The 26173-nt window shown below is 58.7% G+C and overlaps 1 protein-coding gene across 7 annotated transcripts in view; it reads left to right on the forward strand.

Moving 5' to 3' along the window:
• The window catches only part of LOC141191427 (synaptotagmin-7), a 691596-nt gene that overhangs the window by 630440 nt on the left and 34983 nt on the right, over positions 1 to 26173 (forward strand). The gene's annotated exons all lie outside the window — the stretch shown is intronic.

The raw sequence follows: 26173 nt of genomic DNA on the forward strand, positions 1-26173 counted from the left end.
TGAGCTCACAGCTGATCTCCGGGTGAGATATGCCCTCCCCCTGCGCTCACAGCTGATCTTCGGGTGATTCACCCCCTCCCTCTGCGCTCACAGCTGATCTCCGGGTGAGATATCCCCTCCCCCTGCACTCATAGCTGATCTCCGGGTGAGATACCCCCTCCCCCTGCGCTCAAAGCTGATCTCCGGGTGAGATACCCCCTCCCCTCCCCCTGCACTCACAGCTGATCCCCGGGTGATTGCCCCCCCCCCCCCCCCCCCGCGCGCTCACAGCTGATCTCCGGGTGATTCACTCCCTCCCCCTGAGCTAATAGCTGATGTACGGGTGAGATACCCCCTCCCCCTGCGCTCACAGCTGATCTCCCGGTGATTCACCCCCTCCCCTCACAGCTGATCTCCGGGTGATTCACCCCCTCCCCCTGCGCTCACAGCTGATCTCCGGGTGATTCATCCCCTCCCCCTGAGCTCACAGCTGATCTCTGGGTGAGATCCCCCCTCCCCCTGTGCTCAAAGCTGATCTCCAGGTGAGATACTCCCTCCCCCTGCGCTCACAGCTGATCTCCGGGTGAGATACCCCCTCCCCCTGCGCTAACAGCTGATCTCCGGGTGATTCACCCCCTCCCCCTGAGCTCACAGCTGATCTCCGGGTGATTCACCCCCTCCCCCTGTGCTCACAGCTGATCTACGGGTGATTCACTCCCTCCCCCTGAGCTCACAGCTGATCTACGGGTGAGATACCCCCTCCTCCTGCACTCACAGCTGATCTCCGGGTGATTCACCCCCTCCCCCTGCGCTCACAGCTGATCTCCGTGTGATTCACCCCCTCCCCCTGAGCTCACAGCTGATCTCCGGGTGAGATACCCCCTCCCCCTGTGCTCACTGCTGATCTCCAGGTGAGATACCCCCTCCCCCTGCGCTAATAGCTGATCTCCGGGTGATTCACCCCCTCCCCCTGCGCTCACAGCTGATCTCTGGGTGAGATACCCCCCCCTGCGCTCACAGCTGATCTCTGGGTGAGATACCCCCTCCCCCTGCGCTCACAGCTGATCTCCAGGTGAGATACCCCCTCCCCCTGCGCTCACAGCTGATCTCTGGGTGATTCACCCCTCCCCCTGCGCTTACAGCTGATCACCGGATGAGATACCCCCTCCCCTCCACCTGCGCTTACAGCTGATCTCCGGGTGATTCACTCCCTCCCCCTGAGCTCACAGCTGATGTCCAGGTGAGATACCCCCTCCCTCTGCGCTCACAGCTAATCTCCGGGTGAGATACCCCTTCCCCCTGCGCTCACAGCTGATCTCCGGGTGACTCACCCCCTGCGCTCACAGCTGATCTCCGGGTGATTCACCCCCTGCGCTCACAGCTGATCTCCGGGTGATTCACTCCCTCCCCCTGAACTCACAGCTGATCTCCTGGTGAGATACCCCCTCCCCCTGCGCTAATAGCTGATCTCCGGGTGATTCACCCCCTCCCCCTGAGATCATAGCTGATCTCCGGGTGATTCACCCCCTCCCCCTGCGCTCACAGCTGATCTCCGGGTGATTCACCCCCTCCCCCTGAGCTCACAGCTGATGTCCAGGTGAGATACCCCCTCCTTCTGCGCTCACAGCTGAACTCCGGGTGAGATAACCCTTCCCCCTGCGCTCACAGCTGATCTCCGGGTGATTCACCCCCTGCGCTCACAGCTGATCTCCGGGTGATTCACTCCCTCCCCCTGAACTCACAACTGATCTCTGGGTGAGATACCCGTTCCCCCTGTGCTCACAGCTGATCTACGGGTGAGATACCCCCTCCCCCTGCACTCATAGCTGATCTCCGGGTGATTCACCCCCTCCCCCTGCGCTCACAGCTGATCTCTGAGTGAGATACCCCCTCCCCCTGCACTCAAAGCTGATCTCTGGGTGATTCATCCCCTCCACCTGCGCTTACAGCTGATCACCGGATGAGATACCCCCTCCCCTTCACCTGCGCTTACAGCTGATCTCCGGGTGATTCACCCCCTCCCCCTGCGCTCACAGCTGATCCCTCGGTGATTCACCCCCCCTGCACTCACAGCTGATCTCTGGGTGAGATACCCCCTACCCCTGCGCTCATAGCTGATCTCCGGGTGATTCACCACCCCCCCTGGGCTCAGAGCTGATCTCCGGGTGATTCACCCCCTCGCCCTGCGCTCACAGCTGATCTCCGGGTGAGATACCCCCTCCCCTTGTGCTCACAGCTGATCTCTGGGTGAGATACCCCCTCCCCCTGCGCTCACAGCTGATCTCTGGGTGATTCACCCCCTCCCCCTGCGCTCACAGCTGATCTCTGGGTGATTCACCCCCTGCGCTCACAGCTGATCTCCGGGTGATTCACCCCCTCCCCCTGCGCTCATACCTCTTCCCTGGGTGATTCACCCCTCCCCCTGAGCTCACAGCTGATCTGTGGGTGATTAACCCCCTCCCCCTGAGCCCAGAGCTGATCTCCGGGTGAGATACCCCCTCCCCCTGCGCTCACAGCTAATCTCTGGGGGATTCACCCCTCCCCCTGCGCTTACAGCTGATCACCGGATGAGATACCCCCTCCCCTCCACCTGCGCTTACAGCTGATCTCCGGGTGATTCACCCCCTCCCCCTGCGCTCACAGCTGATGTCCAGGTGAGATACCCCCTCCCTCTGCACTCACAGATGATCTCCGGGTGATATACCCCTTCCCCCTGCGCTCACAGCTGATCTCCGGGTGATTCACCCCCTCCCCCTGAGCTCACAGCTGATGTGCAGGTGAGATACCCCCTCCCTCTGCGCTCACAGCTGATCTCCGGGTGAGATACCCCTTCCCCCTGCGCTCACAGCTGATCTCCGGGTGATTCACCCCCTGCGCTCACAGCTGATCTCCGGGTGATTCACTCCCTCCCCCTGAGCTCACAGCTAATCTGTGGGTGAGATACCCCTTCCCCCTGTGCTCACAGCTGATCTACGGGTGAGATACCCCCTCCCCCTGCGCTCATAGCTGATCTCCGGGTGATTCACCCCTGCGCTCATAGCTGATCTCCGGGTGATTCACCCCCTCCCCCTGCGCTCACAGCTGACCTCTGAGTGAGATACCCCCTCCCCCTGCACTCAAAGCTGATCTCCGGGTGATTCATCCCCTCCACCTGCTCTTACAGCTGATCACCGGATGAGATACCCCCTCCCTTCCACCTGCGCTTACAGCTGATCTCCGGGTGATTCACCCCCTCCCCCTGCGCTCACAGCTGATCCCTCGGTGATTCACCCCCCCCCCTGCACTCACAGCTGATCTCTGGGTGAGATACCCCCTACCCCTGCGCTCACAGCTGATCTCCGGGTGATTCACCCCCCCACCCCGGGCTCAGAGCTGATCTCCAGGTGATTCAACCCCTCGCCCTGCGCTCACAGCTGATCTCTGGGTGAGATACCCCCTCCCCCTGTGCTCACAGCTGATCTCTGGGTGATTCACCCCCTCCCCCTGCGCTCACAGCTGATCTCTGGGTGATTCACCCCCTGCGCTCACAGCTGATCTTCGGGTGATTCACCCCCTCCCCCTGCGCTCATACCTCTTCCCTGAGTGATTCACCCCTCCCCCTGAGCTCACAGCTGATCTCTGGGTGATTAACCCCCTCCCCCTGAGCTCAGAGCTGATCTCCGGGTGAGATACCCCCTCCCCCTGCGCTCACAGCTGATCACCGGATGAGATACCCCCTCCCCTCCACCTGCGCTTACAGCTGATCTCCGGGTGATTCACCCCCTCCCCATGAGCTCACAGCTGATGTCCAGGTGAGATACCCCCTCCCTCTGCGCTCACAGCTGATCTCCAGGTGAGATACCCCTTCCCCCTGTGCTCACAGCTGATCTCCGGGTGATTCACCCCCTCCCCCTGAGCTCACAGCTGATGTCCAGGTGAGATACCCCCTCCCTCTGCGCTCACAGCTGATCTCCGGGTGAGATACCCCTTCCCCCTGCGCTCACAGCTGATCTCCGGGTGATTCACCCCCTGCGCTCACAGCTGATCTCCGGGTGATTCACTCCCTCCCCCTGAGCTCACAGCTGATCTCTGGGTGAGATACCCCTTCCCCCTGTGCTCACAGCTGATCTACGGGTGAGATACCCCCTCCCCCTGCGCTCATAGCTGATCTCCGTGTGATTCACCCCCTCCCCCTGCGCTCACAGCTGATCTCTGGGTGATTCACCCCCTGCGCTCACAGCTGATCTCCGGGTGATTCACCCCCTCCCCCTGCGCTCATACCTCTTCCCTGGGTGATTCAACCCTCCCCCTGAGCTCACAGCTGATCTGTGGGTGATTAACCCCCTCCCCCTGAGCTCAGAGCTGATCTCCGGGTGAGATACCCCCTCCCCCTTAGCTCACAGCTGATGTCCAGGTGAGATACCCCCTCCCTCTGCGCTCACAGCTGATCTCCGGGTGATTCACCCCCTGCGCTCACAGCTGATCTCCGGGTGATTCACTCCCTCCCCCTGAACTCACAGCTGATCTCTGGGTGAGATACCCCTTCCCCCTGTGCTCACAGCTGATCTACGGGTGAGATACCCCCTCCCCCTGCGCTCATAGCTGATCTCCGGGTGATTCACCCCCTCCCACTGCGCTCACAGCTGATCTCTGAGTGAGATACCCCCTCCCCCTGCACTCAAAGCTGATCTCTGGGTGATTCACCCCCTCCCCCTGCGCTCACAGCTGATCTCTGAGTGAGATACCCCCCCCCCTGCACTCAAAACTGATATCTGGGTGATTCACCCCCTCCCTCTGCGCTTACAGCTGATCTCCGGGTGTTTCACCCCCTCCCCCTGAGCTCACAGCTGATGTCCAGGTGAGATACCCCCTCCCTCTGCGCTCACAGCTGATCTCCGGGTGAGATACCCCTTCCCCCTGCGCTCACAGCTGATCTCCAGGTGAGATACCCCTTCCCCCTGCGCTCACAGCTGATCTCCGGGTGATTCACCCCCTCCCCCTGAGCTCACAGCTGATGTCCAGGTGAGATACCCCCTCCCTCTGCGCTCACAGCTGATCACCGGATGAGATACCCCCTCCTCTCCACCTGCGCTTACAGCTGATCTCCGGGTGATTCACCCCCTCCCCATGAGCTCACAGCTGATGTCCAGGTGAGATACCCCCTCCCTCTGCGCTCACAGCTGATCTCCAGGTGAGATACCCCTTCCCCCTGTGCTCACAGCTGATCTCCGGGTGATTCACCCCCTCCCCCTGATCTCACAGCTGATGTCCAGGTGAGATACCCCCTCCCTCTGCGCTCACAGCTGATCTCCGGGTGAGATACCCCTTCCCCCTGCGCTCACAGCTGATCTCCGGGTGATTCACCCCCTGCGCTCACAGCTGATCTCCGGGTGATTCACTCCCTCCCCCTGAGCTCACAGCTGATCTCTGGGTGAGATACCCCTTCCCCCTGTGCTCACAGCTGATCTACGGGTGAGATACCCCCTCCCCCTGCGCTCATAGCTGATCTCCGTGTGATTCACCCCCTCCCCCTGCGCTCACAGCTGATCTCTGGGTGATTCACCCCCTGCGCTCACAGCTGATCTCCGGGTGATTCACCCCCTCCCCCTGCGCTCATACCTCTTCCCTGGGTGATTCACCCCTCCCCCTGAGCTCACAGCTGATCTCTGGGTGATTAACCCCCTCCCCCTGAGCTCAGAGCTGATCTCCGGGTGAGATACCCCCTCCCCCTTAGCTCACAGCTGATGTCCAGGTGAGATACCCCCTCCCTCTGCGCTCACAGCTGATCTCCGGGTGATTCACCCCCTGCGCTCACAGCTGATCTCCGGGTGATTCACTCCCTCCCCCTGAACTCACAGCTGATCTCTGGGTGAGATACCCCTTCCCCCTGTGCTCACAGCTGATCTACGGGTGAGATACCCCCTCCCCCTGCGCTCATAGCTGATCTCCGGGTGATTCACCCCCTCCCCCTGCGCTCACAGCTGATCTCTGAGTGAGATACCCCCTCCCCCTGCACTCAAAGCTGATCTCTGGGTGATTCACCCCCTCCCCCTGCGCTCATAGCTGATCTCTGAGTGAGATACCCCCCCCCCTGCACTCAAAACTGATATCTGGGTGATTCACCCCCTCCCTCTGCGCTTACAGCTGATCTCCGGGTGTTTCACCCCCTCCCCCTGAGCTCACAGCTGATGTCCAGGTGAGATACCCCCTCCCTCTGCGCTCACAGCTGATCTCCGGGTGAGATACCCCTTCCCCCTGCGCTCACAGCTGATCTCCAGGTGAGATACCCCTTCCCCCTGCGCTCACAGCTGATCTCCGGGTGATTCACCCCCTCCCCCTGAGCTCACAGCTGATGTCCAGGTGAGATACCCCCTCCCTCTGCGCTCACAGCTGATCTCCGGGTGAGATACCCCTTCCCCCTGCGCTCACAGCTGATCTCCAGGTGATTCACCCCCTGCGCTCACAGCTGATCTCCGGGTGATTCACCCCCTGCGCTCACAGCTGATCTCCGGGTGATTCACTCCCGCCCCCTGAACTCACAGCTGATCTCCTGGTGAGATACCCCCTCCCCCTGCGCTAATAGCTGATCTCCGGGTGATTCACCCCCTCGCCCTGCGCTCACAGCTGATCTCCGTGTGAGATTCCCCCTCCCCTTGTGCTCACAGCTGATCTCTGGGTGAGATACCCCCTCCCCCTGCGCTCACAGCTGATCTCTGGGTGATTCACCCCCTCCCCCTGCGCTCACAGCTGATCTCTGGGTGATTCACCCCCTGCGCTCACAGCTGATCTCCGGGTGATTCACCCCCTCCCCGTGCGCTCATACCTCTTCCCTGGGTGATTCACCCCTCCCCCTGAGCTCACAGCTGATCTGTGGGTGATTAACCCCCTCCCCCTGAGCTCAGAGCTGATCTCCGGGTGAGATACCCCCTCCCCCTGCGCTCACAGCTAATCTCTGGGGGATTCACCCCTCCCCCTGCGCTTACAGCTGATCACCGGATGAGATACCCCCTCCCCTCCACCTGCGCTTACAGCTGATCTCCGGGTGATTCACCCCCTCCCCCTGCGCTCACAGCTGATGTCCAGGTGAGATACCCCCTCCCTCTGCACTCACAGATGATCTCCGGGTGATATACCCCTTCCCCCTGCGCTCACAGCTGATCTCCGGGTGATTCACCCCCTCCCCCTGAGCTCACAGCTGATGTGCAGGTGAGATACCCCCTCCCTCTGCGCTCACAGCTGATCTCCGGGTGAGATACCCCTTCCCCCTGCGCTCACAGCTGATCTCCGGGTGATTCACCCCCTGCGCTCACAGCTGATCTCCGGGTGATTCACTCCCTCCCCCTGAGCTCACAGCTAATCTCTGGGTGAGATACCCCTTCCCCCTGTGCTCACAGCTGATCTACGGGTGAGATACCCCCTCCCCCTGCGCTCATAGCTGATCTCCGGGTGATTCACCCCTGCGCTCATAGCTGATCTCCGGGTGATTCACCCCCTCCCCCTGTGCTCACATTTGATCTCTGAGTGAGATACCCCCTCCCCCTGCACTCAAAGCTGATCTCCGGGTGATTCATCCCCTCCACCTGCTCTTACAGCTGATCACCGGATGAGATACCCCCTCCCTTCCACCTGCGCTTACAGCTGATCTCCGGGTGATTCACCCCCTCCCCCTGCGCTCACAGCTGATCCCTCGGTGATTCACCCCCCCCCCCTGCACTCACAGCTGATCTCTGGGTGATTCACCCCCTCCCCCTGCGCTCACAGCTGATCTCTGGGTGATTCACCCCCTGCGCTCACAGCTGATTTTCGGGTGGTTCACCCCCTCCCCCTGCGCTCATACCTCTTCCCTGAGTGATTCACCCCTCCCCCTGAGCTCACAGCTGATCTCTGGGTGATTAACCCCCTCCCGCTGAGCTCAGAGCTGATCTCCGGGTGAGATACCCCCTCCCCCTGCGCTCACAGCTGATCACCGGATGAGATACCCCCTCCCCTCCACCTGCGCTTACAGCTGATCTCCGGGTGATTCACCCCCTCCCCATGAGCTCACAGCTGATGTCCAGGTGAGATACCCCCTCCCTCTGCGTTCACAGCTGATCTCCAGGTGAGATACCCCTTCCCCCTGTGCTCACAGCTGATCTCCGGGTGATTCACCCCCTCCCCCTGAGCTCACAGCTGATGTCCAGGTGAGATACCCCCTCCCTCTGCGCTCACAGCTGATCTCCGGGTGAGATACCCCTTCCCCCTGCGCTCACAGCTGATCTCCGGGTGATTCACCCCCTGCGCTCACAGCTGATCTCCGGGTGATTCACTCCCTCCCCCTGAGCTCAGAGCTGATCTCCGGGTGAGATACCCCCTCCCCCTTAGCTCACAGCTGATGTCCAGGTGAGATACCCCCTCCCTCTGCGCTCACAGCTGATCTCCGGGTGATTCACCCCCTCCCCCTGCGCTCATACCTCTTCCCTGGGTGATTCACCCCTCCCCCTGAGCTCACAGCTGATCTCTGGGTGATTAACGCCCTCCCCCTGAGCTCAGAGCTGATCTCCGGGTGAGATACCCCCTCCCCCTTAGCTCACAGCTGATGTCCAGGTGAGATACCCCCTCCCTCTGTGCTCACAGCTGATCTCCGGGTGATTCACCCCCTGCGCTCACAGCTGATCTCCGGGTGATTCACTCCCTCCCCCTGAACTCACAGCTGATCTCTGGGTGAGATACCCCTTCCCCCTGTGCTCACAGCTGATCTACGGGTGAGATACCCCCTCCCCCTGCGCTCATAGCTGATCTCCGGGTGATTCACCCCCTCCCACTGCGCTCACAGCTGATCTCTGAGTGAGATACCCCCTCCCCCTGCACTCAAAGCTGATCTCCGGGTGATTCACCCCCTCCCCCTGCGCTCATAGCTGATCTCTGAGTGAGATACCCCCCCCCCTGCACTCAAAGCTGATATCTGGGTGATTCACCCCCTCCCTCTGCGCTTACAGCTGATCTCCGGGTGTTTCACCCCCTCCCCCTGAGCTCACAGCTGATGTCCAGGTGAGATACCCCCTCCCTCTGCGCTCACAGCTGATCTCCGGGTGAGATACCCCTTCCCCCTGTGCTCACAGCTGATCTCCAGGTGAGATACCCCTTCCCCCTGCGCTCACAGCTGATCTCCGGGTGATTCACCCCCTCCCCCTGAGCTCACAGCTGATGTCCAGGTGAGATACCCCCTCCCTCTGCGCTCACAGCTGATCTCCGGGTGAGATACCCCTTCCCCCTGCGCTCACAGCTGATCTCCAGGTGATTCACCACCTGCGCTCACAGCTGATCTCCGGGTGATTCACCCCCTGTGCTCACAGCTGATCTCCGGGTGATTCACTCCCTCCCCCTGAACTCACAGTTGATCTCCGGGTGAGATACCCCCTCCCCCTGCGCTAATAGCTGATCTCCAGGTGATTCACCCCCTCCCCCTGAGATCACAGCTGATCTCCGGGTGATTCACCCCCTCCCCCTGCGCTCACAGCTGATCTCCGGGTGATTCACCCCCTCCCCCTGAGCTCACAGCTGATGTCCAGGTGAGATACCCCCTCCCTCTACGCTCACGGATGATCTCCGGGTGAGATACCCCTTCCCCCTGCGCTCACAGCTGATCTCTGGGTGATTCACTCCCTCCCCCTGAACTCACAGTTGATCTCCTGGTGAGATACCCCCTCCCCCTGCGCTAATAGCTGATCTCCGGGTGATTCACCCCCTCCCCCTGAGATCACAGCTGATCTCCGGGTGATTCACCCCCTCCCCCTGCGCTCACAGCTGATCTCCGGTTGATTCACCCCTCCCCCTGAGCTCACAGCTGATGTCCAGGTGAGATACCCCCTCCCTCTGCGCTCACAGCTGAACTCCGGGTGAGATACCCCTTCCCCCTGCGCTCACAGCTGATCTCCGGGTGATTCACCCCCTGCGCTCACAGCTGATCTCCGGGTGATTCACTCCCTCCCCCTGAACTCACAGCTGATCTCTGGGTGAGATACCCCTTCCCCCTGTGCTCACAGCTGATCTACGGGTGAGATACCCCCTCCCCCTGCGCTCATAGCTGATCTCCGGGTGATTCACCCCCTCCCCCTGGGCTCACAGCTGATCTCTGAGTGAGATACCCCCTCCCCCTGCACTCAAAGCTGATCTCTGGGTGATTCACCCCCTCCCCCTGCGCTTACAGCTGATTTCCAGGTGAGATACCCCCTCCCTCTGCGCTCACAGCTGATCTCCGGGTGATTCATCCCCTCCACCTGCGCTTACAGCTGATCACCGGATGAGATACCCCCTCCCCTTCACCTGCGCTTACAGCTGATCTCCGGGTGATTCACCCCCTCCCCCTGCGCTCACAGCTGATCCCTCGGTGATTCACCCCCCCTGCACTCACAGCTGATCTCTGGGTGAGATACCCCCTACCCCTGCGCTCATAGCTGATCTCCGGGTGATTCACCACCCCCCCTGGGCTCAGAGCTGATCTCCGGGTGATTCACCCCCTCCCCCTGAGCTCAGAGCTGATCTCCTGGTGAGATAAACCTGTGCTCACAGCTGATATCCGGGTGATTCACCCCCTCGCCCTGCGCTCACAGCTGATCTCCGGGTGAGATACCCCCTCCCCTTGTGCTCACAGCTGATCTCTGGGTGAGATACCCCCTCTCCCTGTGCTCACAGCTGATCTCTGGGTGATTCACCCCCTCCCCCTGCGCTCACAGCTGATCTCTGGGTGATTCACCCCCTCCCTCTGCGCTCACAGCTGATCTCCGGGTGAGATACCCCTTCCCAATGCGCTCACAGCTGATCTCCGGGTGATTCACCCGCTGCGCTCACAGCTGATCTCCGGGTGATTCACTCCCTCCCCCTGAGCTCACAGCTGATCTCTGGGTGAGATACCCCTACCCCCTGTGCTCACAGCTGATCTACGGGTGATTCACCCCCTCCCCCTGCGCTCACAGCTGATCTCTGGGTGATTCACCCCCTGCGCTCACAGCTGATCTCCGGGTGATTCACCCCCTCCCCCTGCGCTCATACCTCTTTCCTGGGTGATTCACCCCTCCGCCAGAGCTCACAGCTGATCTCTGGGTGACTAACCCCCTCCCCCTGAGCTCAGAGCTGATCTCCGGGTGAGATACCCCCTCCCCCTGAGCTCACAGCTGATGTCCAGGTGAGATACCCCCTCCCTCTGCGCTCACAGCTGATCTCCGGGTGATTCACCCCCTGCGCTCACAGCTGATATCCGGGTGATTCACTCCCTCCCCCTGAACTCACAGCTGATCTCTGGGTGAGATACCCCTTCCCCCTGTGCTCACAGCTGATCTACGGGTGAGATACCCCCTCCCCCTGCGCTCATAGCTGATCTCCGGGTGATTCACCCCCTCCCCCTGCGCTCACAGCTGATCTCTGAGTGAGATACCCCCTCCCCCTGCACTCAAAGCTGATCTCTGGGTGATTCACCCCCTCCCCCTGCGCTTACAGCTGATTTCCAGGTGAGATACCCCCTCCCTCTGCGCTCACAGCTGATCTCCAGGTGATTCATCCCCTCCACCTGCGCTTACAGCTGATCCCTCGGTGATTCACCCCCCCTGCACTCACAGCTGATCTCTGGGTGAGATACCCCCTACCCCTGCGCTCACAGCTGATCTCCGGGTGATTCACCACCCCCCCTGGGCTCAGAGCTGATCTCCGGGTGATTCACCCCCTCCCCCTGAGCTCAGAGCTGATCTCCTGGTGAGATACCCTTGTGCTCACAGCTGATATCCGGGTGATTCACCCCCTCGCCCTGCGCTCACAGCTGATCTCCGGGTGAGATACCCCCTCCCCTTGTGCTCACAGCTGATCTCTGGGTGAGATACCCCCTCCCCCTGCGCTCACAGCTGATCTCTGGGTGATTCACCCCCTCCCCCTGCGCTCACAGCTGATCTCTGGGTGATTCACCCCCTGTGCTCACAGCTGATCTCCCTGGGTGATTCACCCCTCCCCCTGAGCTCACAGCTGATCTGTGGGTGATTAACCCCCTCCCCCTGAGCTCAGAGCTGATCTCCGGGTGAGATACCCCCTCCCCCTGCGCTCACAGCTAATCTCTGGGTGATTCACCCCTCCCCCTGCGCTTACAGCTGATCACCGGATGAGATACCCCCTCCCCTCCACCTGCGCTTACAGCTGATCTCCGGGTGATTCACCCCCTCCCCCTGCGCTCACAGCTGATGTCCAGGTGAGATACCCCCTCCCTCTGCACTCACAGATGATCTCCGGGTGAGATACCCCTTCCCCCTGCGCTCACAGCTGATCTCCGGGTGATTCACCCCCTCCCCCTGAGCTCACAGCTGATGTCCAGGTGAGATACCCCCTCCCTCTGCGCTCACAGCTGATCTCCGGGTGAGATACCCCTTCCCCCTGCGCTCACAGCTGATCTCCGGGTGATTCACCCCCTGCGCTCACAGCTGATCTCCGGGTGATTCTCTCCCTCCCCCTGAGCTCACAGCTAATCTCTGGGTGAGATACCCCTTCCCCCTGTGCTCACAGCTGATCTACGGGTGAGATACCCCCTCCCCCTGCGCTCATAGCTGATCTCCGGGTGATTCACCCCCTCCCCCTGCGCTCACAGCTGATCTCTGAGTGAGATACCCCCTACCCCTGCGCTCACAGCTGATCTCCGGGTGATTCACCCCCCCCCCCCTGGGCTCAGAGCTGATCTCCAGGTGATTCACCCCCTCGCCCTGCGCTCACAGCTGATCTCCGGGTGAGATACCCCCTCCCCTTGTGCTCACAGCTGATCTCTGGGTGAGATACCCCTCCCCCTGCGCTCACAGCTGATCTCTGAGTGAGATACCCCCTCCCCCTGTGCTCACAGCTGATCTCTGGGTGATTCACCCCCTCCCCCTGCGCTCACAGCTGATCTCTGGGTGATTCACCCCCTGCGCTCACAGCTGATCTCCGGGTGATTCACCCCCTCCCCCTGCGCTCATACCTCTTCCCTGAGTGATTCACCCCTCCCCCTGAGCTCACAGCTGATCTCTGGGTGATTAACCCCCTCCCCCTGAGCTCAGAGCTGATCTCCGGGTGAGATACCCCCTCCCCCTGCGCTCACAGCTGATCACCGGATGAGATACCCCCTCCCCTCCACCTGGGCTTACAGCTGATCTCCGGGTGATTCACCCCCTCCCCATGAGCTCACAGCTGATGTCCAGGTGAGATACCCCCTCCCTCTGCGCTCACAGCTGATCTCCAGGTGATTCACCCCCTGCGCTCACAGCTGATCTTCGGGTATGATACCCCCTCCCTCTGCGCTCACAGCTGATCTCCAGGTGAGATACCCCTTCCCCCTGTGCTCACAGCTGATCTCCGGGTGATTCACCCCCTCCCCCTGAGCTCACAGCTGATGTCCAGGTGAGATACACCCTCCCTCTGCGCTCACAGCTGATCTCCGGGTGAGATACCCCTTCCCCCTGTGCTCACAGCTGATCTCCGGGTGATTCACCCCCTGCGCTCACAGCTGATCTCCGGGTGATTCACTCCCTCCCCCTGAGCTCACAGCTGATCTCTGGGTGATTCACCCCCTCCCCCTGAACTCAGAGCTGATCTCCGGGTGAGATACCCCTGTGCTCACAGCTGATCTCCGGGTGATTCACCCCCTCGCCCTGCGCTCACAGCTGATCTCCGGGTGAGGTACCCCCTCCCCCTGTGCTCACAGCTGATCTCTGGGTGATTCACCCCCTCCCCCTGCGCTCACAGCTGATCTCCGGGTGATTCACCCCCTGCGCTCACAGCTGATCTCCGGGTGATTCACCCCCTCCCCCTGTGCTCACAGCTCATCTCCGGGTGATTCACCCCTCCCCCTGAGCTCACAGCTGATCTCTGGGTGATTCACCCCCTCCCCCTGCGCTCACAGCTGATCTCCGGGTGATTCACCCCCTGCGCTCACAGCTGATCTCCGGGTGATTCACCCCCTCCCACTGCGCTCACAGCTGATCTCCGGGTGATTCACCCCCTCCCACTGCGCTCACAGCTGATCTCCGGGTGATTCACCCCCCCCCCCTGCTCTCATGGCTGATCTCCGGGTGATTCACCCCCTCCCCCTGCGCTCACAGCTGATCTCCGGGAGAGATACCCCCTCCCTCTGCGCTCACAGCTGATCTCCGGGTGATTCACCCCCTCCCCCTGCGCTCACAGCTGATCTCCGGGTAAGATACCCCCTCCCTCTGCGCTCACAGCTGATCTCCGGGTGATTCACCCCCTCCCCCTGCGCTCACAGCTGATCTTCAGGTGAGATACACCCTCCCCCTGCGCTCACAGCTGATCTCCGAGTGATTCACCCCCTCCCCCTGCGCTCACAGCTGATCTCCAGGTGATTCACCCCCTCCCCCTGCGCTCACAGATGATCTCCGGGTGAGATACCCCCTGCGCTCACAGCTGATCTCCGGGTGAGATACCCCCTCCCCCTGCGCTCACAGCTGATCTCCGGGTGAGATACCCCCTCCCCCTGCGCTCACAGCTGATCTCCGGGTGAGATACCCCCTCCCCCTGCGCTCACAGCTGATCTCCGGGTGAGATACCCCCTCCCCCTGCGCTCACAGCTGATCTCCGGGTGATTCACCCCTCCACCTGCGCTCACAGCTGATCTCCGGGTGAGATACCCCTCCCCCTGCGCTCACAGCTGATCTCCAGGTGATTCACCCCCTCCCCCTGCGCTCACAGCTGATCTCCGGGTGAGATACCCCCTCCCACTGCACTCATAGCTGATCTCCGGGTGAGATACCCCCTCCCCCTGCGCTCACAGCTGATCTCCGGGTGAGATACCCCCCCCCCCCTGCGCTCACAGCTGATCTCCGGGTGAGATACCCCCTCCCCCTGCGCTCACAGCTGATCTCCGGGTGAGATACCCCCTGCGCTCACAGCTGATCTCCGGGTGATTCACTCCCTCCCCCTGAGCTCACAGCTGATCTCTGGGTGATTCACCCCCTCCCCCTGAACTCAGAGCTGATCTCCGGGTGAGATACCCCTGTGCTCACAGCTGATCTCCGGGTGATTCACCCCCTCGCCCTGCGCTCACAGCTGATCTCCGGGTGAGGTACCCCCTCCCCCTGTGCTCACAGCTGATCTCTGGGTGATTCACCCCCTCCCCCTGCGCTCACAGCTGATCTCCGGGTGATTCACCCCCTGCGCTCACAGCTGATCTCCGGGTGATTCACCCCCTCCCCCTGTGCTCACAGCTCATCTCCGGGTGATTCACCCCTCCCCCTGAGCTCACAGCTGATCTCTGGGTGATTAACCCCCTCCCCCTGAGCTCACAGCTGATCTCCGGATGAGATACGTTCTCCCCCTGCGCTCACAGCTGATCTCCGGGTGATTCACCCCCTCCCACTGCGCTCACAGCTGATCTCCGGGTGATTCACCCCCCCCCCTGCTCTCATGGCTGATCTCCGGGTGATTCACCCCCTCCCCCTGCGCTCACAGCTGATCTCCGGGAGAGATACCCCCTCCCTCTGCGCTCACAGCTGATCTCCGGGTGATTCACCCCCTCCCCCTGCGCTCACAGCTGATCTCCGGGTGAGATACCCCCTCCCTCTGCGCTCACAGCTGATCTCCGGGTGATTCACCCCCTCCCCCTGCGCTCACAGCTGATTTTCAGGTGAGATACACCCTCCCCCTGCGCTCACAGCTGATCTCCGAGTGATTCACCCCCTCCCCCTGCGCTCACAGCTGATCTCCAGGTGATTCACCCCCTCCCCCTGCGCTCACAGATGATCTCCGGGTGAGATACCCCCTGCGCTCACAGCTGATCTCCGGGTGAGATACCCCCTCCCCCTGCGCTCACAGCTGATCTCCGGGTGAGATACCCCCTCCCCCTGCGCTCACAGCTGATCTCCGGGTGAGATACCCCCTCCCCCTGCGCTCACAGCTGATCTCCGGGTGAGATACCCCCTCCCCCTGCGCTCACAGCTGATCTCCGGGTGATTCACCCCTCCACCTGCGCTCACAGCTGATCTCTGGGTGAGATACCCCTCCCCCTGCGCTCACAGCTGATCTCCAGGTGATTCACCCCCTCCCCCTGCGCTCACAGCTGATCTCCGGGTGAGATACCCCCTCCCACTGCACTCACAGCTGATCTCCGGGTGAGATACCCCCTCCCCCTGCGCTCACAGCTGATCTCCGGGTGAGATACCCCCTCCCCCTGCGCTCACAGCTGATCTCCGGGTGAGATACCCCCTCCCCCTGCGCTCACAGCTGATCTCCGGGTGATTCACCACTCCACCTGCGCTCACAGCTGATCTCCGGGTGAGATACCCCTCCCCCTGCGCTCACAGCTGATCTCCAGGTGATTCACCCCCTCCCCCTGCGCTCACAGCTGATCTCCGGGTGAGATACCCCCTCCCACTGCACTCACAGCTGATCTCCAGGTGATTCCCCCCTCCCCCTGTGCTCACAGCTGATCTCCGGGTGATATCATTTGCTTCACGGACTTGTAAGCGTGATAGCAGAGAGACGCTTCCCGTGCTTAATCTGTGAAGCAGATGATCTCACCCGGAGATCAGCTGTGAGCACAGGGGGAGGGGGGAATCACCTGGAGATCAGCTGTAAGCGCAGGGGGAGGGGGTATCTCACTACGTGAGTTTGCATCGAGTATTCGGGTATGCACAATGTATCGCAGGTGCTCGAGACCCTGCCCCGCATGTTTCACGGATGTTAGACACCCAAAAAAAAACAGGCAGGAATTGCCCGTGCATGGCTGGCAATCCCTGCGTGTTTTTTTGACTGTATAACAGCCGCAAAACATATGGGGCGGAGATTCCAGCATGTCGCTCGAGCACCCGCGATACTCGGTGCATATGACGCGCCCCCTGGGCCGTGGGGTACTCGGTGCCGGGTCGGTCGTTGCTAGGGGAGATGTCACAGTGGCGGTGACCCGGTCCGTGAACCAGGGCGGTCAATCAAAAGGGGAATATTTACAGGGGATTTATGTACAAAGTTTGTGATGCCACCTGTGGTATGCGGCTAAAGGGAGACGCCGTTGTGGAGCAGGTCCTCTGGAGCTGATGTCAGTGCAGCAAAGCTGGTGTGGCTCTCCACAGGTAGAACTTAGCTCCAGGGCAGTGTAGCTGTTATAGGTGATGCTGGGCATTGTAGTGCAGGGGTGATGGGGCAGCAATAATCACAGAGACAATGGAGTGCATTCCTCAGGGTCTTTACTCACGTTTATTGCAGTCCAAGTTACAGGTACCAATGTAACTTCCCTCGTCGTGCGCTTACTCAGGGAGGGGTTCGGGCAACCCTCAGATATCTCCGGAGTACTTAACGGAAACCCCTTCTGTGTCCTCTCTCTGGCCGTCTCCCTGCACCTCATGCCTAGTGTCCCAATCTGATACCTGCAGGCCTTGTCGGGCGACGTCTGTTCCGTCCCCTGGGTCCTCTATAGCTACCTTCTTGGTGAGATTGATATGGACTGTTGGCTGCAGGACTTGAAATACTGCAGCCTCCGGTTTCTAGTTGAGACATAAAGTGCTCTGCTAGTTGAGGGACCGGTCCCCTTTGTATGGCCTGACCCCTCCACCTCCTGGTAGATTCGGGCGTACTGGTGGCCTCCAGCACTGCCCGTACCCCTGGGGTCCCTTCCTTCGTTCCTGGAGCCCTTCCTGCTCCTCTCTCCTTCCTCAGTCCTGGGCCTCTCCTCAGGCCCTCTGCCTGAGCAGAGCTCCTGCAGAGCCCTGCTCCCAACTCCTCTCGCTGTAGACTCTCTGACTGGACTGGGCTGACCTGTCCTCACTAAACAAGATGGCTTCTCTATATATACCTCCCTCTCAAGTGCTCCTGTAGCGCCCCGAGGGCTCGGTCGTTACAGAGGTATTGCACCTCTGCCAGAGGCGTGATATTCCACTCCCGGGTAAGGATGGAGTATGGACCAGGGCTCAGGTAGCTGCATGCAGCACACACACCCCATTTCCGAAGGACAGCTCAATGGTGCTCCCATTAGACAGTAATGCAGGCACGACAGACCATGTCCCTGGCTGGAGTGGGGAGGGGGGGAGGAAAACCCGGTGATGTAGGAGCAGGAGGGGACGGTTCCTGAGCGTAGGTAGGAGCTCATTGGTTGCTGGTCACCTGGGCTCATGTTTTAGAGTGAGGTATATAAGGTGGGCACCATCTCAGATCAGTGGTCAGTTCAGTCAGAGAGAAATACAGTGGAGAGGTGAGAGGGAGCAGAGGCTCTGTATGAGCTCTGCTCAGAGGCAGGCCTAGAGAAAAGGCCGGGGCCTGAGAAGAGAAGGAACAGGAAAGGGAAAGAAGTGGCCAAGAAACAGAAGGGCTCAGGAACAAGAAGGTGGAAGGGACCCTAAGGACCAACGTGAATCGGGTGACGGGTCAGGCAAGAAGAGGGTACCGGATCCCAATTTGGTGGAAGCTAATAATCTTCAGCCAAGAATCGGAGGTCGTGACCATCACTTGGTGCGACCCCTTGCTAAACCTTGCTAGGAAGGCATACCATATAGGGTAGCGGGAAACGGGGCCCACGTTTGCCCGCATAGACCCGCGGGAGCTGGACAAAAGCTTGGTCACTGGTGGGGCATGAGCCGAAGGAAGGATAGGAAGGAGCTCTGACCCATACTCCTGAAGTGCTTGGTGGTTGACCGAGTCCCTCACCTGGTGGACACTGCACGACTTGGGTGGTCACTGCTGGCGCTGAAGTGACCCGGAGCATATGAACTGTGAGTAAAAGACATTGGACTGCAGTACGTTGTGTGTGTGCTCATTGCTCCTCCAGCACTAACGGCACTGGGACTCCCTACACCATCACCCCCACCATCCTCTACACTGCCCTGGGGCTGCACTCTTCCTGTGGGGAGTAACACTACCTCAGCTGCAAACACCATCAGCCTCAGCGGTCTGCACTGCAGCGGTGGTTAGCCCTGACTGCAACCCACGGGTGGCGAAGTCGGACATTACCTACAGCACATAGCAGACTACCACTGGTCTGACCACCCTGAGCCACGGAACCGGGTCGCCACTACTACCCCCATCGTTTCCCTGTTGCCCGGCTCTGGGTGCCCCACGGCCCAGGGGGCGAGTCAGCTTTGGCGTAGTCGGCAGGATCGTTACCAACCCGCCGCAAACGGGTATTGCGTGCCTGAAAAGAGACTGTTTCACTGTGTTAAAGATGGCGCCCGCCCCAGAAGAATGAGCGCCATAATGTGCGCGCCAAAAGACCACAGGAAGCCACCTCCCATCGTGGGTCAGGTCCCAGAATGGCGCCAAAGAAGGAGCCCACCCCCAACAGCCCTGAGTGCGGGTGTGGAGATGTCCATCAATGTGTGGGGGCTGCCCCTGAAAGTGATTGTCACCAAGTTGCCCCAGGACCACCCCCGATGGGGGCTGGAAGAGAAGAAAACTGTGGGGCAGGGCGCGGTCTGGATCAGTCTAGACAGACCGCACCCGGGAATGGAGGAAGCGTTCAGCCGCACCAACACCTTGACCCAGAGCCTGCTGCAGGCTGAACCGCCATGCAGCCTGGCGGAGATCCTGGCGCAGCTCCCCAGAGATCCGGAGCGTGCGCAAGCTGCGCTGGAGGACCTGGATCGGAGGATGGTCCGGGCGCAGCGGGATGCGCTTGCCGGGTGGAGAGAAGAACTGGCCCGGCAGGCTGGAACCCGCCAGCGGCAGGCATCACCCGTACCCCGGAGTACGCCTGCCTCTGAGGACGGTGAAGGAGGAGTGAGGGCCGGAGACGATGCCGCGGAGGGAGCCACGAGGACTGAGGCAAGTAAAGGGGACGTTACCACCCCAGGCCCAACAGTTGCAAGCCTGCCCCAGCCTCCCGTCGCAGAGCCCGAAGCCCCACTCACCGTACCTGTTGCCGCGCCGTCACTACTCCCGGCTAGGCCTCAAGCGGCAGGAGCCGCGGCCACGCCCCGCCCTACACCATGCCCCCCGACCTCGGGCGCGGTGAAGAAGGAGGCGTCACCGGCCGGGTCGCAAGGCCTAGTGAACCCGGGCGCCGTTACCCCACCAGCGCCCCCCTCCTGGACTGGGCCGCCACCGGGTACAACCGGAAGACCCCCGGGCCTGGTTGCAAGGCCGAGTGCCCCCGGGCGCTGCTCAAAAACCGGGGCCCTCCGCTATACCACCGCTGGGCGCGGACCTGTTTGCCCAGCACACCGGTCCGGATGGACTGCCGTTGGTATGGCCGGCTGAGCTGGTCAGCGGTCGACCATGGAAGACCCAGCCCCCGCGCGAGCCCCTGATACCTGCTCTGGAGCCCGTAGAAGTCACCCTGCCCCCACTAGAGGACGCCCAATTTGAGTGGGACCCCACTGGCGAAAACCTAATGGGGTTCACTCAGGAGACCCGGGCAGACGCAACCCGTCGTCTGGAGACTTGTCGTCAGCAGCTGGTGACCTTTGAGCGGGAACGGCGAGAGAGGCGCGTTAGGGAGGAGCGGCTCCAGGCCCGGAGTGCCGAGCAGAAACGCAAGGCCCGTCAAGACCCCCGAGCCGCCTGCGGTCCCCGAGCCACCGGGACCGTGATAAAGTTCCAGATGGAAAATGGCTGGGGCTTCATAAGGGACTCGGAAACCGCCGGCGACATCTTTGTGACCCGCCGGGACGTCGAAAGCCATCTGCCAGAGGGACACCGTGGACGTGACCTATACCCTGGTGATGTGGTCACCTATACCCGGCACAAGGGCGCCAAAGGACCGTACGCCCTCCATGTCCACCGGCTTACCGAGGAGGAACTGCAGCACTACGGCTACGAGGAGAGCCAAGAGGACCCGGACGGGTCTGAAGACTATCCTGAGGAAGGTGCGCAAGGAGGACACCGCTACTGAAAAGTGGCAGCGCACAAGTGTAAATAGTTACCCGTCAGGGTAAAGGAACTGTTATGAGACTGTTACCTGTGTGAAAGTTGCCCCTTATCCCTTACCTGGCTGGGGACTGAGAACAGCCATCCCCCTTCCCCTACCTGGCTGAGGACTGAGAGCAGCCATTCCCCCTTTCCAACCGGCCGAGGACTGGGAATGGCCAATTCCCTGTAAATAGTTGCGCTTCCTAAAGCGCCCCCTACTGGTTTTATAACAAGACTGTAACGTCTACCTTGGGACAGAGAGACCCTCACGTTTAAAAGTTTACTGAAGTTATTGCACTTAAAAGAAGATTGAACGCCTAGTCACAAGTTGTCCAGCTGCCAGAGTTCAAGAATGTGTTTTGAAAAATGTTTTTCTTGCAAATGTTTTATGTAGAAAAAGTTTTATATGCTGATAAGTAATAATGTGAAAGTTTTCTATAATGTTTATATGACAATAGAGTTCCGGAGGAATTAGCAAAGTGTTTTACAATAGTGTAACAAGTGAGGAGAGTGTTTCCCATGAAGGGAATTGAACTGTGTAGTCAGTTTTCTAATGTGAAAAGTTTTGAAAATTTTTGCATGTCCTGTACTTAATTGTTTTTGCTCTGTTCCAGCCCGAGGACGTGCTGTGCTTTACCGGGGGGGGGGAATGTAGCGCCCCGAGGGCTCGGTCGCTACAGAGGTATTGCACCTCTGCCAGAGGTGTGATATGCCACTCCCGGGTAAGGATGGAGTATGGACCAGGGCTCAGGTAGCTGCATGCAGCACACACACCCCATTTCCGAGGGACAGCTCAATGGTGCTCCCATTAGACAGTAATGCAGGCACGACAGACCATGTCCCTGGCTGGAGTGGGGAGGGGGGGAGGAAAACCCGGTGATGTAGGAGCAGGAGGGGACGGTTCCTGAGCGTAGGTAGGAGCTCATTGGTTGCTGGTCACCTGGGCTCATGTTTTAGAGGGAGCACCATCTCAGATCAGGGGTCAGTTCAGTCAGAGAGAAATACAGTGGAGAGGTGAGAGGGAGCAGAGGCTCTGTATGAGCTCTGCTCAGAGGCAGGCCTAGAGAAAAGGCCGGGGCCTGAGAAGAGAAGGAACAGGAAAGGGAAAGAAGTGGCCAATAAACAGAAGGGCTCAGGAACAAGAAGGTGGAAGGGACCCTAAGGACCAACGTGAATCGGGTGACTGGTCAGGCAAGAAGAGGGTACCGGATCCCAATTTGGTGGAAGCTAATAATCTTCAGCCAAGAACCGGAGGTCGTGACCATCACTTGGTGCGACCCCTTGCTAAACCTTGCTAGGAAGGCATACCATATAGGGTAGCGGGAAACGGGGCCCACGTTTGCCCGCATAGACCCGCGGGAGCTGGACAAAAGCTTGGTCACTGGCGGGGCATGAGCCGAAGGAAGGATAGGAAGGAGCTCTGAACCATACTCCTGAAGTGCCTGGGGGTTGACCGAGTCCCTCACCTGGTGGACACCGCACGGCTTGGGTGGTCACTGCTTGCGCTGAAGTGACCCAGAGCATATGAACTGTGAGTAAAAGACATTGGACTGCAGTACGTTGTCTGTGTACTCCTTGCTCCTCCAGCACTACTGGCACTGGGACTCTCTGCACCATCACCCCCACCATCCTCTACACTGCCCTGGGGCTGCACTCTTCCCGTGGGGAGTAACACTACCTCAGCTGCAAACACCATCAGTCTCAGCGGTCTGCCTTGCAGCGGCGGTTCATAATAGCCGCAATCCACGGGTGGCGTAGTCGGACATTACCTACAGCACATCATAGACTACCACTGGTCTGACCACCCTGAGCCACGGGACCGGGTCGCCACTACTACTCCCAGCATTGCCCTGAAGACCGGTCCCGAGTGCCCCACGGCCCAGGGGACGAGTCACTCCCCTAAGCTACTTCCTCCACCCACACCCACTACATAGCCCCTCCCAACAGCTAGGGACCCGGGACTGTGCTCTCCCTTAGGAGCAATCTCGCCCTACCCCCACTGTGGGTATGTGTTAGATGCAGGTGTTAGGGTCCCGAGCTGTACTCCTTCCTTACCTGAGAGTGAGATACCACACCACTGGGTGAGATGCAGTACCTCTGTGGCGACCGAACCCTCAGGAGCGCCACACATACCCGAGCACTCGATGCAAACTCAAATAGCGAGCACTTGCGCTCAACACTAGTCGCCATATCGTCATCATTTTTTTTCTTTACTTTTGAAAAAATCCCAACCCTAACCCCAACCCTAATACAGCCCCAACCCTAACCCCAACCCTAATACAGCCCCAACCCTAACCCTAGCCAAACCCTAACCCCAACTCTAGCACAACCCTAACCCCAACCATAATACAACCTTAGCACAACCCTAACCCTAGAGTTTATTTTTTACGCCGTTCATCATGCGGTATAAGTGATTAGACGACTTTATTCTGCGGGTCGGTGCAATTACAGCGATGCAAGATTCATATCGGGGTTTTATGTTTGGCAGCTGTCATACTAATAGATGCTTTTTTTTTGCAATAATTTTTCCATATTTCGGCAGACAGAGTCATGTGACGGCTTGTTTTTTGCTGGACAAGTTGACGTTTTTATTTGTATCATTTTCAGGAACGTGACATTTTTTGATCGCTTTCTATTCTGATTTTTGGGAGGCAAAATAAACAAACAACCAAAAATTCAGGAATTGTTTTTTTGGGAGTTTTTTGTATGCTGTTCTGCATGTGGTAATATTGATAAGGCAGCTTTATTCTTCGGGTCAGTACGTTTACAGAGATACTACATTTATATATTTTTTTATGTTTTTGCACTTTTACACAATCAAAACTATTTTATAGAAAAAATAATTTTTTTGCATCGCTTTATTCTGAGCGCTATAACTTTTTTATTTTTCGGCTGATGGAGCTGTATGGCGGGTTATTTGCAGGACAAGATGACGTTTTCAGCGGTACCATTTTTATTTACATTCGTCTTTTTGATCGAGTTTAATTCCATTTTTTGTTTGGCGGTATGATGTTAAAATATTGTTTTTTACTTCATTTTTTTTCCGTACTGCCAGCAGAGCGGAAGTCTCAGTGACTCACCATTGCTTTCACAATACAAGGTTGTGGCGCAGTACGCAGCCAAATGGGGCTTTGCGCATGCGCAGGAGGGGGTGCAGAGCAGGGCACATCACAGGGCCCTGTGACGTGCAGGGGAGGGGAGAATATGGTAATTTAGCACAGAAGCGGCGATTTAGGGGAATAGTAAGCAGATAGGAGGAGTTTTCTTCCTGTCCTCCGGACGTCAAGCCTCAGGAAATCAGACTTTATAAAACCAGATTTCTCTGTAATCAGACCTCTGCTATGGGCCATACAGGTATGTATATGACTCGCCCCCTGGGCCGAGGGGCACTCGGAACCGGGCAATAGGGAGACGATGGGGGTAGTAGTGGCTACCCGGTCCCGTGGCTCAGGGTAGTCAGACCAGTGGCAGTCTTTTAGATGTTTTAAGAGATGTCCGACTACGCCACCCGTGGATTGCGGTTATTTAGGAACCGCCGCTGCAGCGCAGACCGCTGGGGCCGATGATGTATGCAGCTGGGATGGTGTGACTCCCCACGGGAAGAGTGCGGCCCCAGGGCAGTGTAGTGGATGGTGGGAGTGATGGTGGTGAGAGTCCCAGTACCGGTAGTGCCGGAGGAGCGTAAAAGCACACAGACAACGTACTGCAGTCCAGGGTCTTTACTCACGGTTAATATCCAAGTCACTTCAGCTGGCAATGACTGCCCGAGCCGTGCGGCGTCCACCAGGTGAGGGGCTCGGTCAACTCCCAGGCAGCTCAGGAGCATGGCTCAGGACCCCCTTCAATCCTTCCTCTGGCCTGCCTCACCAGTGACCCACTTTTGTCCAGCTACCGCGGACTTGTGCGGTTAAACGTGGGCCCCGTCCTCCGCTGTCCTATATTGTGCCTTCCTAGCAGGTTTGATGAGGTGTCGCACCAATAAATGATCACGACGTCCGGTCTTTGGCTGAGGATAGTTTCTCCTCCACCAACTTGGGATCCGGCACCCTTAATCTGCCTGACCCTGCACCCTGGATTCTCGTGGGTTCTTAGGGTCCCTTCCACCTTCTTGTTCCTGAGCCCTTCTGTTTCTCTGTCTCTCCTCCTTCTTTCCTGTTCCTTCTTCTCCTCCCTTCTTGTGGAGCTGGGCTGAGGTGACACCACAGCTCCCCTTCACCTCCTCCTCGGCCTCTCACTAGGCCCTCCTGGAGTAGAGCTCCTACAGAGCCTCTACTCCCTGTCTTCTCCTCTCTGGACAAAACCCAGATCTAAGATGGTGCCCACCTTTTATACCTGCCTCTGACCATGAGCCCAGGTGATCAGCAACCAATGGGCTCCTTCCTACGCTCAGGAACCAACCCCTATCTGCCCCTACAGCACTGGGTATTCCACCCCCCTCCCCACTCCAGACAGGGACATAGTCGGTCGTGCCTGCACTTCTGTCTAGTGGGAGCACCGTTGAGCTGTCCCTCGGAAATGGGGTGTGTGTGCTGTATGCAGCTAACTGAGCCCCGGTCCATACTCCATCCTTACCTGGGAGTGGAATACCACACCTCTGGCAGAGGTGCAATACCCCTGTAGCGGCCGAGCCCTCGGGGCGCTACATATAGATTTACTTTTCTATCACCTGTATGCCCATAGTAGAGGTCTGGTATCGCCCAGGGGGGTGACACATTCCCTTTAACTGTCCACAATAACAGTAATTTTGACTAGGGGGTGCCCAAACTTTTACATGCCACTGTATGTAAAAAGACGACGGCAATATATTTAGGATAAAAAATTTGATGGGAGTGCTTCTTTAATGATTGATGGAAAGGGATATATCCCTTTAATCTTTAAAGGATATGGTTATTTGCAAAAGCAATATTTTTTTACACTGAAATGTATGTATATTGAGCTGAAAATAATTTTTCCAATTTGGGTTCATATGCTCAAAATTTTGTTAGGTGCAGGTTGAATTGCTAGGACCCCATAGATTATGGAGACTCTTTTGTTTGTCATTGTTATTTGTGCACTTTGTCATATACTGCAGCTCAACCTGATTGAATAGATTGGCGCTCATTCTCACAATCAATGGAAGTTTCTTTAGTTCCCTCTTATTACTCATTGATACCATGTCCGCCAGGCCTGGCATCAGTCTTTAATGGAGCAAAGCTCTTTTTAACTTCCGGAATAAAAGCATCTTTATCGAAACAGTGTAGACTTATGTAGAAATTTAGGGCACAATGCTGTTCCTGAAGCCTTTTTACAAGCACCAACATAACGACTCTCTGTAGATATTAACATTTACATCCTTGAATTGGAGAGTTGTTGACCTAGTCCTTTCATACTTCAAACGCTCCTT

The sequence above is a fragment of the Phyllobates terribilis genome, unplaced genomic scaffold (assembly GCF_046119375.1).
Source record: "Phyllobates terribilis strain yellow unplaced genomic scaffold, ASM4611937v1 Scaffold_41__1_contigs__length_11206878, whole genome shotgun sequence".
Classification (NCBI taxonomy): Eukaryota; Metazoa; Chordata; class Amphibia; order Anura; family Dendrobatidae; genus Phyllobates; species Phyllobates terribilis.